Raw genomic sequence first — 13,754 nt, forward strand, 5'->3', positions numbered from 1 at the left:
GCGCCAGCAGGCTGGTGCTCCTCTGTGGGCATCCTGCCGCATAATCATTCGGCAATTGGTTGGTGATTTTCTCGTTTGGAATGCTTTCGGAAAGAAGTTGCTTGAAATGACGTTTCACTTCATCCGTCTGAATTATTTTTTTTTCCCAATTTATTCACGACAAGTAAATGTCGCACTCGGCTACATTCAACTTAACGATTAAAAGGTGCGTGCCGACATATAACCTCGAGCCACATATTAATGTTTGCGTGTGCGCGTATAATCCCTCAAGCGCACAAATAATCAGGAATGCAACGCCCTGATTGACATTTCAACGCTCATTTCACATTCTATAGGTCGTGTAAAAGATGGGACGGGACAGGGGGGGTCATCGGGTCAACGGGCTGCTTGACGACGACACGTACGAGACGGCGACACCTCGATTTTAGCGGGTTCAACGGAGCGAGGCGGCGGACGACATGCTTAAACACCCCCCCGAGTCGAGATCCGAGAAACCCCGCAACGCTCACCGTCTGTAATCCAAAATTGAATTTTCTGCTCTGCCACCCGATGCTTGCCGAGATGGAAACGGGGCAAGCGGAGATGGGTGGGGTGGGGGGGGGGGGCGTAAAGAAGATTTGGGAGGGGGGGTGGGGGTTGTTCTTTGAATGTCTTAACCTTTACGGCTTGTTGCGGTATCAAGCCCGGCGGACAAGATCGGACTCTTGACACGTTTGTCGGTGGATGACAAATTAGCTGTCCTTCCACATGCCTGATTGCCTGACCTTTATTCACTAAGTGGCGATGCTGATGAGGGGTGCTGGGTGACAGCGGTAAATGGTGCCTTTATCGATGAGGGCCTGCGCGGGGATGCGCATTTTACTAATCGGCCAACATATAAGACAATGACTTTCCATACACGGACAAACGGAAACTCCCATTCGATGCATCTTCTGGCGCGATGCATCAAGTTTCGCATCCACATAAAATCTGCGCGGTCACGTTAGTTTAGGCTTTGAGGGTAAGCAAAAAAAAAAAAAAACACCGTCACCTTGACATTTGACTATTCCGCGATGCAAGTTGCGTCGCCGCATTGGCTTTGCATCGCATGTTAAGCAGTTCCGCGCAGAGTAAACTTTATCCAAGTGCATCTTCTGCTAACTAATTGAGTCGGGGGAGGGGGGGGGGTGATGTGCCATCTCCTCGGAGAGCAGGACATTTAAGCACCTCTCCCTCGCGGGGATGGTGCGGAAAGTAAATCACTTTTAATTAGAATAAATCTAAAGATTAGATCTGGCCTCTCTCTCTCCCCTCTCCCTGGTCATTTGCATTGCTCGTCTCGATACGATGCCGGCACCGGCGGTTGATAAGTGGGATTTGCGAGATGTGAGGAACGGAAAGTTAAAACCGCTCAACAGGTGATTTGGAAAAAAAAAAAAAAAAAGGCTCAGGCACGATTGCTTTTATGGCTCGACCGGACATGCCGAAGTTCATTCCTTTTTAATCAGCAAACACTTTGTACGTTCAATGGCTTTCGCACTGCTGTCCAAATTTAGAGTGGCGGTTAATCCAATAATCCAAAAGAAAAAAAAAATCCCTCTGAGGGAAATTCATTGGACGTTTCAGATGAGAGAAGAAGATATTCTTCCTTCCAATACTAAAAGCCGCACGTGCCATGCAGACGCGGTGAAAGGGATCTGCTGGGGATAAGAATCGCTGCAAGAGGTGATTTAAGATCCTTTTAGTGGAACGTACCGACATCCCTACCGGAGCGTCTGAATGTCATGCTTCTCAGGGCCCGAATGGCAGTTAAGGTTAGAGAGAAAAAAAAAAAAGAAGAATTGCAGCTGCTTCCATGATATTTAAAAGAAAAAATAAATAAATAAACAAGCTTCTATTTTGGCTTCTGCTGGTATTGCAGTGTTCATCTCCGCTGATTGCATCAAGATCTCATACTGCCAGATAGATACAGAGAACGGGAGGGGACCCCATTAATTATTCGAGTAAAAATCGACAAGTTCCTGTTGGTACTGACACCAAAAAATGACAGATGGCAGGTGCAGGGATTCGAGCTGTAACCTTTTGAGTATGCGGGAGACCCTCCAACTAGAGCCAACTAGAGGCTGTGAGAGCGGGGCGGGGAGGGTGGTGGTGGTAGGGGGGGGGGGGGGGGCAACAACAGCGCGGGAACATAAAGGGAGACCCACTCGGAGCCAAACACAGTCGAGCGCAGTGACTGAGGAAAATGCGAAGGGACGTGTCCCAATCTCCTCTCATTCAGAGGTGACAGTCCATCTGTCAGCACCTCGGAAGTCCGCAGGGGCATCCGTGTCTGCTGAGACGGCCAAAGCCAAAGCTATCTGCATCGCCATTAGTATTCCTCCGTTGGAGCGACGCCAACTGTCGCCTACACCAGCGCAACCGCCGACAGCGCCGGTGCCGTGTCGATAGCTCGAAAAGACAAGCTCGACGCGACCCTGGAAATCCCGTGAGGGGACGAGTGATTCAACAGGCTTAGCTATTAAACTTGCGCCACCTTTTAGCCGCGCTTACCACGTAACAAAGCAACAAAGCGCGCAATCTGAACCTCCGCCAAGGCCAAACCAACCATTTTTGGATCATTATCACATCGCATTGCAAACTAACCTGTGCTTTTGTTTTTTTTTCTCTCAGTACACTTGAATATCAGATTTCCTGGAGCAACTCTGTCACACCTGTTGTTGTTGTTTTGTTTTTGTTTTTTTAAAGCAGGCGCTCCATTTTATGAGTGCCGCTGACCTTTCAAGTGCCGAGGGGATTAGAAGCCACCAATTAAGCACTCTGGGGTCGCACGCCTCGGGGAGTGAGGCATCCCAACGGCGCAAATTCTGGCGGATACGCCCTTCTTCTACAGAGACTCAAAACGCACTTAAAAAAGCAGACTTGGTAACTTTTAGAACAGGCGCAAATAAAAACACACCAAAATGACGTGACGCGAGATGCTCGAGAGATGCGAAATATTGTCAAGTGCAGCGCACGTATGACAAATGACGCCGACGAGCAGTGCTCGCATGCGCTTGAGAGGATTATGCCCCAGTAAGCACACTAACAATGTGGTCAAGGGCAGGCATAATAATGAATTGATTGTCCTCCGAGAGTGTCATAATGAATGTGAATCAGACCGCGCGACGCGTTTTGAGCAATCGATACGGCTATAAATTACCACCAGCATCCAAGTGATTGATTATATTTAGGCATCATTCGGGGTTCGATCAATTATGAATATCTTTTATCGTCTCCTTAGTGGTAACAAAAAAAAAAAAAAAAAAAAAAAAACCCAGCCCCTGTGACATAAACGCCGCCCCAAAAACAGCCGTTCACCCCGTACTGCTTTGCAAGTGAGAAGAAGAGGCGAGTTCAAAACAGAAATGATTTCGCAGACATTTGTCAATAGGCGTGAAGTGCGGCACACGCAGCGCCGTCCTATGGCGCTGCATTAAGCTTTCATGAAAGTGAAAGTTAATTAGATATGATGACTGAACTCCCGGGATTGTAATTAGCCAAACTGCGTGACTGCTCTCCTGTAATTAAATGTCATTTTCCCTCAGTTCAGTGAGCCTGAAAAAAAAAAAGTGGGGGGGGGGGGCGGGGGGGGGGGAGGAGCAAGGAGGACTGTGGCCACATCCAGACTGCTCGAAAGGACAAGTTGGCGTGGGCAGACCGGATAGTCGGCGGTCTATTTTAGCAGCTCCGTGTGACATTTCGACGTCGTGTTCGGGGCAAACTAAGTTCATAGAGGAGTGGAAACACTCAAGGTGAAAGTGGGAAGGTGGGACGGCGGCAAGTGATTGCGCCTGCGGACGGGCGGGGAAATGTCAGATTACACTCTGGCATATGCGGATGACCCCGGGAAGAGAGAGAAGTGGGCCAGTCCGACGGAGAGCGCGCGGCGGGAGACCCAACAACTGACTGACATCAGAGGACGCACCGGGGGGAGAAGGTCACCACAACTACACCAACCTCTGCTAGCCGATGATTTTTTTTTTTATTTCTACATCTCCATCCATTTTCTGACCCGTTTTATCCTCACAAGGGGTCACGGGGCGCGCCGGAGCCCATCCCAGCTGTCTTCGGGCAGTAGGCGGGGGTCACGCCCCGACGCCGCCACGTTGCTATTCATTCATACGAAGCGCTTCGAGTTCGATACAAACTTCAGGAGGAAAAAAAAAAAAAAAAGTCTCACTTCTATGAAACTTTCTGGATATCGTTTCGTGTTTACCTCGGGCTTACGTACATATAATACGCGCCGCCCCCGTTTCTCCCCCCCGACTGCATCTTGAATCTCAAGGCTCGCGTTCCAATAATGTAATGCCGCGGCATATCTATCGACTGAGATGAATCTCGGAGGGCGCATTCATAAACTAATGCGCAAACGCGCGCGCGGTGGGTGTCACTGATAGGAAGACCCGCGGGCTGCGTCCGCCGCGACGATAATCAGTCATTTCGCCGCGGCTCTATAAGTAAGCGCGTTCACCTATAAGGCGGCGGGGAGAGATGAGCTAATTACTCTCTGCCCAACGGACAGAAAGCGATCACGGCGAATGTAATAAGGCCTTAAGTTGTTTGCCTGGCAAAATGAGGCTGACGGCAAGTTCGGAAACCGCCATCGCAAAAACGATTTCATTTGGAGCCCTTCCGTTGGATCGCATTCATTAACTTTACGACAAAGGTTATACGATGGACATTTGAAATGAGGCGACAGGTTATGACACGAGGGCGGGAGAGGGTTCCCCCCCCCCCCCCCCTCCAAACTCTGGTCTGAATTTCTGCTAAACCCTTCGACTACGGCGGCATCCGTGCTAATCTCACGTTGTTTTTAATCTTCTCGTAGCACTTTTACGACTACAGCTGCCGCCTTTATCTCCTCAACGGACAATCAATCAATATTTGTGATTGTATTTCCCAAGTAAAGAAAGTTGGGAAATTGAAAACACTAAAAAATAAAACAACAACAACGACGACGACTTAGAAGCCCCAGCGGAGCGAAGGAGAAGGCACTAAAAAATCCATCATGCGAAAATGATCCCCCGGGGAGCGTTTTATGTTTGCTTTAAATCGGCTGATTTTACGACTGCGGCAGGCTATGTAATGTAATCACATCAAACTGCCCAAAAGAGCCTCTTCAATTCTCCTTATGTTCGCCCGATCGCTTATCAGCGCAGACCCGTAATGGGAAACAAACCGCTATGATTTTTCCGGGCGATTCCTTGTCGACAGGCAAAGTCATGGCGGCCGCATTTCACCGACTGTCACGCGGGCGCGCTCCAGATTGAATCCCCCCCCCCCACCCTCCCGTCCCGCTTGACCTCTGCTTTGAAACAAGCGTCCGTCCGTCTCTTGTCACGTTACATCCTGCGCCACTTAAGGTGTCTACGTGTAATTCCACCCGAGCCCTTAATTATCTCATTAATTTAGGCTGACAGGGGGGAGGTGAAAGGCCCTCTGTGATCCCCGCGCTGCGGTATTTAGCCACTGTACGGCAGGCCGTAACCCGCTTCCCGTTTTAGAGACCGTTCGGCGTTTAACAAGGTTCGCATCTAATCTGCAGCTTTATCTTTACGTATCTTGGCATCTTTTTTTTTTCTTCCTTAAAAAGAACCTTAATTACCCGGCTCAGAGTTGAACCAACAGCATGTTTGTGTTGGAAAAGTCTCGACTGAAAGAAGCTTAAGGGACACGTCCCGGTGCGCCAAGTCTGAAATCGAAGCTCGTATCGCGTCCGTTTACAAAACCATCTGCTGAGGGTTTCCACTTTTGGCTTTTGGCTACGGTACATCTCATCCAGACATCCACTGAGGGAGGACAGAGAGTGCGGGGGGGGGAGGGGGGGGCGACGACACACAATGAAGATTCCTGGAGATGCTATCTAGACAGAGGAGTAATAAAACGCCGGGCCGAGACGTGGGTTATATTGGTCTGGCCGGACAGCCGTCACATGTCCAGCCTTGACTGAAGTCGGGATTAGAAAGGGTGGTGGGCGAGGACAGACGGCGCCAGATAGAGCGCAGACAGAGGAAATGATAGTGAAGGGGAGCAGGAGAGGGCAAATAAGCCAATGACAGCGAGGAAGATTGATGGCTGACTCCTCCTGGCTGGCTGATTTTTGCCCATCTCGCCAGTCAAAGCTCGCCGAGTGAGGGAGGGGGGTGGGGGGGGGGGGGGTGCCTATGCTCCGGGGGGGGGAGAAGTTGGCCAAAGATGAAGCGCGAGATAAAAATCACAGAGGGAAGAAATAGAAACAGGAAGATGGCTGGCGATAATGGTGATGATGGTGAGAGTAAATTGTGCGGGAAATGTTGAGCAAACAGAAATTTCCCGGTCCGACATTGGGCAAACAAAAAATGATTACCGAGGGATGGAAATAAACAAAACACAAAGTTTCCCTCGACTCAAACCGAAGCTGCGGTTCATTTCCCATGCGCAAACAGTACAGTCTAGTCCCATTTTAAATTTTTGAGTCACTTTAGGAAAAGTAAATGACACTTTTTTTCCTTTTTTTTTTAACCCGGATAGTACGTCACAGTTAAAGCGATGCAAAACTTTGCATGCCGACGACGGCGGATGAACATGCAAGGCCAACGTGCGCACGAACATACCAACACTCCAGCATTTCTGGACTGACGCGAATGTTTTCCGCACCGAGAGGCATTTACGCTCCGCGAGGCTGTTAAAGGGCACTCGTTACATCGACGCTCGGTACGGAACGCTTGTAAGGACACCGCCCGGAATGTCTTTCCGGGCTTTCAAAAAGCAAGCGATTGCGATGGCGCCTCAGCGCGACCTCGGGGCTGTTAAGTGTAGCATTATGGATTAGCGGGCCCGTGAAAACATGGACGGCGGATGATGCGAGAGCTTGGCTTTTGCTCGGCTGCGGTGTGCAATAGTGACTTTCCGCAGTGCGTACCGTAGCATCGTGTCAGAGTGTGAAAAATGTGAATGTATTTAATAAAAAATAAAGTCAACTTAGGTTAGCGCAAAATATGGCTGGCCTTTGTAGGGGAACAAGTTAATATCCAGCAAAGGCGCAGAGGCCGAGAAGAGATGTGTCCAGGCTATGTCCTTCCCGATAAGTGAGTTTTCTCTCGGCTTCGAGCCCCCCCCCCCCCCCTAATAGGAGTTGACACCTATTTGTGACATATGACTGTATCTCTGATTGCCCGGGGCGCGATAGCATCCCGACACGCGCTCGGCCGCCAACGGAGCGATCGTGAAAGTGAGCAATGGAGAAATAGAGGGCGTTTGTGGCTCAAACGAGTCGGTCACTGCGATATTCTCCATCGGGTGGGAGATACCGAGGCCGCGGGTGCATGTCTGCCGTCGGTAATGGCGAGATTGGGCATGGGTAGGGGTGGGGGGGGGGGGGGGAATGGAATGCGTGCAGCTGATGCGCCGCATGCTTTAAGATGTGTTTGGGTGGCATGAGGGAATAGATGGATGAAATTATTGGAGACAACCCCCCCCAAGGGAATGTATTTATTCGTATTCGGTCGTCAGCGTTGGCCCGTATCGCAGGACGGAGCGGGCAACTCCCTTCGGCTAGGGGATACCGGGGTCAGGAAAAAAAAAAAAAAAAAAAAAAACATCCCAAGAACTGTGGAATGTTGCCTTAGCCATTTTTTTGCAGCCGAGGGGTAAGGTTAACGTTTCCCTGGAGGCTATTTTTTTTTTTTTTTAACGCTTCGGGGAGCAGAGCGGAGTGCTTCTCAAACGTTTTTACATCAAGTGCCACATGAAAAAAAATATTTGGATCTCCGAGTTCCACCATAACGACAACGCAACGTGGCGCGGCCGAGCAAACGCACTTCAGCCCACCTTGAGTCGCCACGAACGGCAAGTTAGCCGCCGCTTGCCCGGCAGCGGCAGGTTTTTAAAAATGAAAGGTTGCGCCAATAAATCTCCAGACTGTTGAAATTGTAATGGTCCCTATCGAGATTCATCTAAGGGCTCTCAATTAAGAGACATCGCCGACACCGCCAGAGCTTTTTGCTCTAATGAAGTACTTCCCATTATTGTCGCGCCGGTAAATTATTCAACGAAACTCCTGACGGGAGGGCCGGCCGACGCCGACGAGGGGATAGAAAATAAAAATGAGAGAAGTCTTCTCATCATTTCCAATTCATCACCTTTCTCCCCCCATATTGCCCTCCAGATCACAGGGAATATTCACCTAATCAGATTTCTGATTTATCCCATTGAAATTCAGTAGACTTTCTCAAACGCTGCAGGGCGGCGGGCGGAAGAAGAGGGGCCGAGCTGGACGGACGGAGAGAAGCAATTTATAATCTAGAAAGAAAAAAAAAAAAAAAAAAAGACGACGACGACGACACCTAGTGCGGGTGACCTCTATTTGAATGAATAATGATTGTCTCTTCATATATTCCGATGGCGTGCCATTTCTAATGAGCTACAGTGATTATTTGCCGGCGTCGAAGGGCAGATTCTCCTGATCCGACTTATCAGAGCTGGAAAATGCGCAGATCGCAGCTGCCACGCTATTACGGGAACGCTCTTCTTTCATTCACCGTTGATAAGCAACCCATCAAAGTCGAGCAATTAGGATATATACGTGCGGACAGCGCTGGATGGAGGCCAGATCAGAAATGATTGACTTATATTCCCGCGAATATAGAATTAGCGCGCGACTGTCCGAGCCGATGCATCCCGCCCAATCGCCGACGGAATTTCAATTCAGTCATTTGCGCGGCGTCCGATATCGCTCCCTCCCTTCGAGGTTCGTAACAAGCGCTGGCGCTCGATGGAAATGTGCTTTGCTTCATTTTTGAAGATTTCACTCATGAATCACGATTAGTTCGACCTGACCGGCGTGATTGATATGTTTTAATTAGCTATTAATTGCGGCTTTTGTAATTCGTTATGAGCCACCCCCCCCTGCCCCCCCGCCACCCCCCCGGCTTTGTGTTGGCTGCGGTGGCGCCTGCCTCTTTGCAAAGATCATTAAACTCATCAAAGCACTTGCAATCACACGCAGAAGAAAAACAAAACACAAAATCATATAATGAACAATTTTCGAGTTGAAAATAAAATACAGCGGTAGATTAACATCAACAATTTTTTTTTTGGTTTTAAATAACAAAGCGACTACTTGGGAACATCGTTCTTCGCGGAGGATAAAAAAATGTGTTTTTAAATCTACTTTGCTCCTGTTCATATCGCTTGAAGGGTTTCAACAACCTGACACCAGTGCTATTTGTTAGCCCATCTATGGCGTTTTCCATTACGTCGCTAGCCTAAAGCTAGCAGACTTTAAGCTACGTGGTTGTTTTAAATACGCAACTTTTTGTTTAGTTTAACCTCAACTAGGAGTGGCTAAATCCACAACCAATCTGATGTTTGTAATTAATATCACGATAAAATTGGCATTTTTGTTTGAGCAGCTCCTTTTTTTTTCTTTGCCCTGCGGTTAATTAGCAACGTGCCCCTTCATTGAACAGCCGAAAATGGACACGAAAGGCCACCTTGACGCCAGTCGACTTGCTCGCTATCGATCCACTGGTCTCTAAGGTTATGGACGAGTGGCGAACAGGATGGATTGTCATCGATTCATCTGTTCGGCGCATTTAAAAGGTCCGAGCAGCACAACCAGACAAGCCGGGTTATTTCAGTAAATCTCTTAACGGCTCCACGTAAGCTCCGACCCCACTTTGCCTTTCGTCAGAGAGCGTAATCGAAGATGACCGGCATCCTTCGACCTCCGATCTTTCCTGAGCGGAACCTTGAGTACGCAAATCGTCAGGATGGATTATGAAGAAAGAGTTCAAGCTTTCCAATTAGGTTTACATCCCCCCCCCCCCCCCACAGTTAACGCCCTGAGAGGGTTTGTTTTTCAAAGTCACGACATGGCGTGAATCTATTTCGCAGTTCCAAATTGGATTAGCCCAACATTCTCCTCACTGAGTGCGGAAAGGGGCGCGGGCGAGCGGGAATCATCGGGGCAACTCGAATCCCGCTGGGATGCAAGCGCCTGCCTTGACATGAGAAGCTCGAAAAGAGTCGCAATTGCAACACGTGTGTAGACAGTCATATTTAAAAAAAAAAAAAAAAGAACGTAGCGAAATAAGGCTGTTGTTTGTGGCACTGCGGGAAGGCTTTTAGCACAAGTGCAGTCCCTGGACACGGGGACACATCAAAACAGACGGAGCACCTGCTGCTGTTACTTGAAACCATGTTGGAATCATACGCAGGGAGCCAGGATGTTCTTGGAGGGGGGGGGGGGGGGGGGCAGCGATCATATGATGATTTTTAACAACAACAACAAAAAATAAATTGCCACCAAAACGCAAATGTCAACACCAAGTATTTGACGCTAAACTAAAGCAGCGGACAAAAGGAGGCGTTGACCTGATGGCGTCGAGCGTTTGATGAAATGTCAGCGGCGAGATGGGCGAACTTATTACGAGCCGCGCCGTGGGGCGAACGTGACTGTCTCATGTAATGGCGAGTCCATTCACGAGCTGTCACAACAGTTTACCGGAGAAATGATGACCTCGTCGCGGTGGCGCTCCAGGAAAAGGCAAATGGTCACCAAAGTCATTAAGTCGGCCGCAAACTGTGACTGTGCTACCGCTGTATGACTAACGACAATGTCAGATTTTACATTCCGTGTTTTGGTTTTTACAGGTCAAGCTAAGGCTAAAATACGCAGACAGTATTTTCCGCACCTCAAATTATTCCCCCAAAAAAACAAGTAGGGCGGAATGGTTGCGCTCTCGCGGGAACCCTTTTCGGTGAGGTCACAAAATTCCAGTCAAAGGGGTTCGGTGTCGGCAATGCACGAACTTTTGCGTCTCTCCATTGCTGCACTCTTAACGTCATTCGAATAACTCTCCTCCCCCCCAAAAAAGCCCGAAAGATCACACATCAGCCATGCTTGTGCTGCAGTATCTTAAGAACACCATCCAAGCATTCTGCCTGCCTCACTCTATTAAAGACACAGACTAGCAGTGTGTGTTTTTGTGTGTGTGTGTGTGCGCGTGAGTGTGTGCGGCTCACCTCCAGTGACAAGGGGGAGGTTGAAGGTTAATCTGAGGTTGGTACAGTTCATCAGATTGGTGGAGTGATGTGAGGAGCTGGCAGGCGGAGTCTAGAGGGAAAAATACAGAAGCATGGATTTAAAAAAAAAAAAAAAAAAAAAAGCTAAATTGCAGCACCGTCGACAGAAAGGAGATTTGGGATATTTAGAGAAATATCAATCCCCTTTAGGGTTAGGATAGTTATATTATCATATTTTATAGCATATCATATTTTATATCATATATTGGCTTTTTTTTTAGTTTGGTTTTAGAGGATGTTAGGTTTGACTCGTTTTAATTTCGCAAAATGCTTCTTTTTAGTTTTAGAATTAGTTTTCGCCCCCCAAAAAAAAAAAAAGTACAAGGACAAGGACAAGAACCACAGGCCAAACAAGCTGACAACGCGAGCTTTCCCAGGTAAATCCACCTCCTTCCTCCATCGTTCCGAAACACGCAGTCCGCCCCTTTTCTCATGTTACGCCTCTCCTACACGTTCGGTTGCTCCTTTTACATTCCTTTCACACTGCCTCTAGCTCTCGTTCCTCCATCTGTTTCGCCGGGGTGTTTTGCTCCAACCCCCCCCCCCCCCCTCTCTCTCTCCGTAGGCCTTGTGTGACTGCTGTAATGAATTGTACTTAATTGCCGGCTGGGACCCACGGCCTTAAATATAATTCTCAGGACACTTAACCGAGGTCACCGTGAATGATAAACACACCTTAATAAATGGTCTTGAGCTGAGAGCTAAGCGGAAAACCATTTCTCTATTTAGAGCCCGGTGCGGCAAAAGCACAGAATATAATGAAAATGATTGGGGCAATTATTAGCGTCGTTAGATTGAATTCCAACATCCTTCTCGTGTACTTTAGAGCAGAAGAAAGAAAGAAAAAAAAAGACGGGGATACAAAAGAACAAATTAGACTTATATTAAATTCAAAGCAATAAAAAGGCCTTTCACCGGATCTTGTCATTTGTTGCCAAGTAGGTGAAATCATCATGTCAATGTTTTTTTTTTCTGACATGCATCCAAGACAAGATCACTACGGGCTAAGGCAGTTCGATGCAGTGATTTAAAAGTGGGTCATGAATTTTGGAAAAAAAAAAAAATTCAATGAGAAACACATGAAAACGTGACCATCTCATTTGTTTACCGCTAAATGAAGTCGTCCGCGCAAGCTAACACGAGCCACGAAACACTGATTTAGATTCAGAATGAGAGGGATGCTAAGCGCTTTTTGCCCGTCGAAAATGACAGGAATCCAAAAAGCGATCGACTTCCAGCTCTGTAAACAAAACCATTTGTTCTTCTCGCTGTTACGGCAAATGGCGCGCCCGCGGATAAACACCATTAGCAGAGCTTCATTCCCCGGGGTATTACCTCGAGGGAACGAGGCAACGGAAATCCTCACGCGCGCGCGCGATGCGCCAAGCGCCGACGCGTTTACAGTGTGTTATTCATCACGGGAAGATCATTTGCTCCTCGGAGCCACCCGGGAGCTTAATTTCATTTGTTGGCATCGATTTAACGGCCCTTTCAGAAACAGGGCGGGCGGTGCGGGGAGCTCGATGCAAGCTATTGATCGGTAACTAAATGACCTTGTGTACACTCTGACCAAAAGACGCGGAGGAGAAGACATCGTCGCAACGCTTTTGGTCGTTTTTAATGTCTGGATGACGCCGCGTGTGCGCGGTCGGTCCGGCGGAACAGCATACATCACCTGCCCACGCATTACCCCGAGTGCTATTTATCTTTTTGCCCATATTGATGCAACACTTTGGCCGCTGCATGAGCACTGTCATGACAACCGATCGTACTTTATGTTCCGGGCACTTGCACTTGGCAAAGCAAGTCAATTACGGATACCTCCCAAGCTTTGGGCCTTCGCCACATGAGCAACTATTTCCTGGTAGAGCCATGTGTTACGGCTAAGTGGGGTTTGGGGGGGGGGGGGGGGGGGGGGTTAAGACCCCCCCCCCCCCCCCGGCACCTGCCCACCCCCACTCTCTTGGCTGACAAACATACATGGCATGACACGATACGGGAGACGATGAAGTTCCCGGCTGATGGCCAGGCCCTCGCTTTGGGTGTTTGACGCGTTTGTGTGTGTGTGACAGGTTCATTGGAATAAGGACATTTCGTTCTGCAAAGCCCCCAGGATGATGAGCAGGGCGGCGGGTCATTTCAACGTGCTGGCGCGAGAATCTAGATTGCCGTTGAATTAAAAATCGCGATGCCCCTCGCATTTGAGAACAACAGTATTTATACAGTGGGTCCGACGAGCTAATTTTCCAATCAAATCCAAGTGACTTCTCAAAGCAGTCGATAGTTTTTTCGAATTTTTCAAACTAACCTCATCTTGCCACTGAATTTCCTCATTCCATTCGCAGGGCAGTGAATCGATGGCGTCTGGACTGCTGCGGTTTCGCCTCTCATTTGAACAGGCGACATCGGCTCATGCGGTGCTCCAGACTTCCTGTTGATTGGGTAATTCTGGGAAAAAAACAAAAAACCAAAAAAACAATTGTTGCGCATTAGCTCATAATAATTGAGACTGAAATTCAATGAAAAGTAAGACATTGCTTTTCAATCGTAACCCAAACTAAATTCTCTTCAGGACAGTGTTGTAGCATTAGCCCTGCGGTATATCAAGACGCATACGCAGGTAAGCCGATGTGTGTGTGTGTGTGTGTGTGTGTGTGTGTGTGTGT

At 48.5% G+C, this 13,754-nt stretch overlaps 1 protein-coding gene across 2 annotated transcripts in view; it reads right to left on the reverse strand.

Moving 5' to 3' along the window:
* brd1a (bromodomain containing 1a) overlaps positions 1-13,754 on the reverse strand; it is a 193,298-nt gene that overhangs the window by 149,262 nt on the left and 30,282 nt on the right. For both annotated transcript variants that reach the window (XM_086102790.1, XM_086102789.1), the window contains exons 20-21: positions 13,397-13,536; positions 11,029-11,119 (exon numbers count right to left, since the gene is read on the reverse strand). The gene's annotated coding sequence lies outside the window, so the exon portion shown is untranslated. The remainder of the gene's footprint in view (positions 1-11,028; positions 11,120-13,396; positions 13,537-13,754) is intronic.

The sequence above is a fragment of the Hippocampus guttulatus genome, chromosome 22 (genome assembly GCF_054856545.1).
Source record: "Hippocampus guttulatus isolate MCC_2025c chromosome 22, RoL_Hgut_1.0, whole genome shotgun sequence".
NCBI classification, from domain to species: domain Eukaryota; kingdom Metazoa; phylum Chordata; class Actinopteri; order Syngnathiformes; family Syngnathidae; genus Hippocampus; species Hippocampus guttulatus.